We start from the raw sequence: 5,000 nt of genomic DNA on the forward strand, positions 1-5,000 counted from the left end.
CAACAAAATAGAACCGAGGTCCTATTCCATTATTCCATGCAACACTATGCAGGCGAACAGCCTGCTTTGAACACTCTAATTTTTTCAAAGTAAACTTATCGGCCACCGCCGACACTCAGTAAAGAGCACCGACGGAGAACCGAAGGTGAGGCGAACGCAACCAGTGACACGCCTTGCGACGGACCGGCGGCGCTCGCCCAAAATCCAACTACGAGCTTTTCAACCGCAACAACTTTAGCATACACTGTTGGAGCTGGAATTACCGCGGCTGCTGGCACCAGACTTGCCCTCCAATGGATACTCGTTAAGAGTTTTAGGATGTACTCATTCCAATTACAGGGCCTCGTTAGAGTCCTGTATTGTTATTTCTCGTCACTACCTCCCCGTGTCGGGAATGGGTAATTTGCGCGCCTGCTGCCTTCCTTGGATGTGGTAGCCGTTTCTCAGGCTCCCTCTCCGGAATCGAACCCTGATTCCCCGTTACCCGTTATCACAAAGGTAGGCACGTAGCGTACCTTCGACAGTTGATAGGGCAGACACTTGAATGATACGTCGTCGGTGCAGAGACCGTACGATCCGCGTGGTTATCCAGAGTCATCAAACGTCACAGGACGAACCCGGTCGGTTTTGATCTGATAAAAGCGCGCCTCCCGAAGTCGGCGCTTAATGCATGTATTAGCTCTAGAATTACCACAGTTATCCACTTCGCTTACGAGACCAAATAAACCAAGACTGATTTAATGAGCCATTCGCAGTTTCGCTTTACTAGAACTCGTACTTGCACCTGCATGGCTTAATCTTTGAGACAAGCATATCACTACTGGCAGGATCAACCAGATAGCTGCGACAGCTGCGCTCGGCCCTTGCTGGGCCGCCCGGCGCGTGCTCGTCGCATTCGTTTAAGACCGAGGCGATCGCCTGCGGCCGTACTCAGCTTCGACAGTCGCTGGCCGCGACGTCCACGCTCTCGCCGGCAGTGCCAGGCGGAGCGATTTGCGTTTTTTCTTTGCTCGCCCTCTCTCGGGCTCGATCCATTCAGTTTCGCACAAACAAGAGCTCTGCCGGCCGCCTGCAGCGGTGCCTAAAACCCGGGCATAACAATGCGACCGTTCGGCTAGGCCGACAAGCGCTCAAGCCAGACGCTCGATCGAACGCCTCCTACATATTAGTCGAGACAACGGCTCGCTCATTAGCATCGCGTTTGTACTTTAACTTTTTTCGGCTCGGCTTCTTTCGACGCCGATGCCGGCGACGCAGCACTCTCTCGCCCGCCAGCCACCGAGAAAAGGGTGCGCTCCGACCGGCCCCGCACCGCTCTTTCTTGGCTCATTCGAGTTTACTGTCTTTCGCTCTGACATGCCTTACCTAGGGTTAGGTTAGTATGCTTGTACGTTTGTACTTTAACTTTTTTCGGCTCGGCTTCTTTCGACGCCGATGCCGGCGACGCAGCACTCTCTCGCCCGCCAGCCACCGAGAAAAGGGTGCGCTCCGACCGGCCCCGCACCGCTCTTTCTTGGCTCATTCGAGTTTACTGTCTTTCGCTCTGACATGCCTTACCTAGGGTTAGGTTAGTATGCTTGCACGTTTGTACTTTAACTTTTTTCGGCTCGGCTTCTTTTGACGCCGATGCCGGCGACGCAGCACTCTCTCGCCCGCCAGCCACCGAGAAAAGGGTGCGCTCCGACCGGCCCCGCACCGCTCTTTCTTGGCTCATTCGAGTTTACTGTCTTTCGCTCTGACATGCCTTACCTAGGGTTAGGTTAGTATGCTTGCACGTTTGTACTTTAACTTTTTTCGGCTCTGCTTCTTTCGACGCCGATGCCGGCGACGCAGCACTCTCTCGCCCGCCAGCCACCGAGAGATGTGTGCGCTCCGACCGGCCCCGCACGCCGCTCTTTCTTGGCTCATTCGAGTTTACTGTCTTTCGCTCTAACATGCCTTACCTAGGGTTAGGTTAGTATGCTTGCACGTTTGTACTTTAACTTTTTTCGGCTCTGCTTCTTTCGACGCCGATGCCGGCGACGCAGCACTCTCTCGCCCGCCAGCCACCGAGAGATGTGTGCGCTCCGACCGGCCCCGCACGCCGCTCTTTCTTGGCTCATTCGAGTTTACTGTTTTTCGCTCTAACATGCCTTACCTAGGGTTAGGTTAGTATGCTTGCACGTTTGTACTTTAACTTTTTTCGGCTCGGCTTCTTTCGACGCCGATGCCGGCGACGCAGCACTCTCTCGCCCGCCAGCCACCGAGAAAAGGGTGCGCTCCGACCGGCCCCGCACCGTTCTTTCTTGGCTCATTCGAGTTTACTGTCTTTCGCTCTGACATGCCTTACCTAGGGTTAGGTTAGTATGCTTGCACGTTTGTACTTTAACTTTTTTCGGCTCGGCTTCTTTCGACGCCGATGCCGGCGACGCAGCACTCTCTCGCCCGCCAGCCACCGAGAAAAGTTGTAACATGCCTTACCTAGGGTTAAGTTAGTATGCTTGCACGTTTGTACTTTAACTTTTTTCGGCTCTGCTTCTTTCGACGCCGATGCCGGCGACGCAGCACTCTCTCGCCCGCAAACCACCGAGAGATGTGTGCGCTCCGACCGGCCCCGCACGCCGCTCTTTCTTGGCTCATTCGAGTTTACTGTTTTTCGCTCTAACATGCCTTACCTAGGGTTAGGTTAGTATGCTTGCACGTTTGTACTTTAACTTTTTTCGGCTCGGCTTCTTTCGACGCCGATGCCGGCGACGCAGCACTCTCTCGCCCGCCAGGCACCGAGAGATGTGTGCGCTCCGACCGGCCCCGCACGCCGCTCTTTCTTGGCTCATTCGAGTTTACTGTCTTTCGCTCTAACATGCCTTACCTAGGGTTAGGTTAGTATGCTTGCACGTTTGTACTTTAACTTTTTTCGGCTCTGCTTCTTTCGACGCCGATGCCGGCGACGCAGCACTCTCTCGCCCGCCAGCCACCGAGAGATGTGTGCGCTCCGACCGGCCCCGCACGCCGCTCTTTCTTGGCTCATTCGAGTTTACTTTCTTTCGCTCTAACATGCCTTACCTAGGGTTAGGTTAGTATGCTTGCACGTTTGTACTTTAACTTTTTTCGGCTCGGCTTCTTTCGACGCCGATGCCGGCGACGCAGCACTCTCTCGCCCGCCAGTCATCGAGAGATGTGTGCGCTCCGACCGGCCCCGCACGCCGCTCTTTCTTGGCTCATTCGAGTTTACTGTCTTTCGCTCTAACATGCCTTACCTAGGGTTAGGTTAGTATGCTTGCACGTTTGTACTTTAACTTTTTTCGGCTCGGCTTCTTTCGACGCCGATGCCGGCGACGCAGCACTCTCTCGCCCGCCAGGCACCGAGAGATGTGTGCGCTCCGACCGGCCCCGCACGCCGCTCTTTCTTGGCTCATTCGAGTTTACTGTCTTTCGCTCTAACATGCCTTACCTAGGGTTAGGTTAGTATGCTTGCACGTTTGTACTTTAACTTTTTTCGGCTCGGCTTCTTTCGACGCCGATGCCGGCGACGCAGCACTCTCTAGCTCGCCAGCCACCGAGAAAAGGGTGCGCTCCGACCGGCCCCGCACCGTTCTTTCTTGGCTCATTCGAGTTTACTGTCTTTCGCTCTGACATGCCTTACCTAGGGTTAGGTTAGTATGCTTGCACGTTTGTACTTTTAACTTTTTTCGGCTCGGCTTCTTTCGACGCCGATGCCGGCGACGCAGCACTCTCTCGCCCGCCAGCCACCGAGAAAAGGGTGCGCCCCGACCGGCCGACCGGCTCTTTCTTGGCTCATTCGAGTTTACTGTCTTTCGCTCTGACATGCCTTACCTAGGGTTAGGTTAGTATGCTTGCACGTTTGTACTTTAACTTTTTTCGGCTCGGCTTCTTTCGACGCCGATGCCGGCGACGCAGCACTCTCTCGCCCGCCAGCCACCGAGAAAAGGGTGCGCTCCGACCGGCCCCGCACCGCTCTTTCTTGGCTCATTCGAGTTTACTGTCTTTCGCTCTGACATGCCTTACCTAGGGTTAGGTTAGTATGCTTGCACGTTTGTACTTTAACTTTTTTCGACTCGGCTTCTTTCGACGCCGATGCCGGCGACGCAGCACTCTCTCGCCCGCCAGCCACCGAGAGATGTGTGCGCTCCGACCGGCCCCGCACGCCGCTCTTTCTTGGCTCATTCGAGTTTACTGTCTTTCGCTCTAACATGCCTTACCTAGGGTTAGGTTAGTATGCTTGCACGTTTGTACTTTAACTTTTTTCGGCTCGGCTTCTTTCGACGCCGATGCCGGCGACGCAGCACTCTCTCGCCCGCCAGCCACCGAGAGATGTGTGCGCTCCGACCGGCCCCGCACGCCGCTCTTTCTTGGCTCATTCGAGTTTACTGTCTTTCGCTCTAACATGCCTTACCTAGGGTTAGGTTAGTATGCTTGCACGTTTGTACTTTAACTTTTTTCGGCTCTGCTTCTTTCGACGCCGATGCCGGCGACGCAGCACTCTCTCGCCCGCCAGCCACCGAGAGATGTGTGCGCTCCGACCGGCCCCGCACGCCGCTCTTTCTTGGCTCATTCGAGTTTACTGTCTTTCGCTCTAACATGCCTTACCTAGGGTTAGGTTAGTATGCTTGCACGTTTGTACTTTAACTTTTTTCGGCTCGGCTTCTTTCGACGCCGATGCCGGCGACGCAGCACTCTCTCGCCCGCCAGCCATCGAGAGATGTGTGCGCTCCGACCGGCCCCGCACGCCGCTCTTTCTTGGCTCATTCGAGTTTACTGTCTTTCGCTCTAACATGCCTTACCTAGGGTTAGGTTAGTATGCTTGCACGTTTGTACTTTAACTTTTTTCGGCTCGGCTTCTTTCGACGCCGATGCCGGCGACGCAGCACTCTCTCGCCCGCAAACCACCGAGAGATGTGTGCGCTCCGACCGGCCCCGCACGCCGCTCTTTTTTGGCTCATTCGAGTTTACTGTTTTTCGCTCTAACATGCCTTACCTAGGGTTAGGTTAGTATGCTTGCA

At 54.9% G+C, this 5,000-nt stretch overlaps 1 non-coding gene across 1 annotated transcript in view; it reads right to left on the minus strand.

Annotated features, from left to right (window-relative positions):
* LOC144430264 (small subunit ribosomal RNA) overlaps positions 1–840 on the minus strand; it is a 1,810-nt gene extending 970 nt beyond the window's left edge. Inside the window, exon 1 of the ribosomal RNA XR_013479419.1 lies at positions 1–840. This exon is cut by the window's left edge and continues 970 nt beyond it. This is a non-coding gene — a ribosomal RNA (small subunit ribosomal RNA).
* Positions 841–5,000: the final 4,160 nt, after the last annotated feature.

The sequence above is a fragment of the Styela clava genome, chromosome 11 (genome assembly GCF_964204865.1).
Source record: "Styela clava chromosome 11, kaStyClav1.hap1.2, whole genome shotgun sequence".
Taxonomy (NCBI): Eukaryota; Metazoa; Chordata; class Ascidiacea; order Stolidobranchia; family Styelidae; genus Styela; species Styela clava.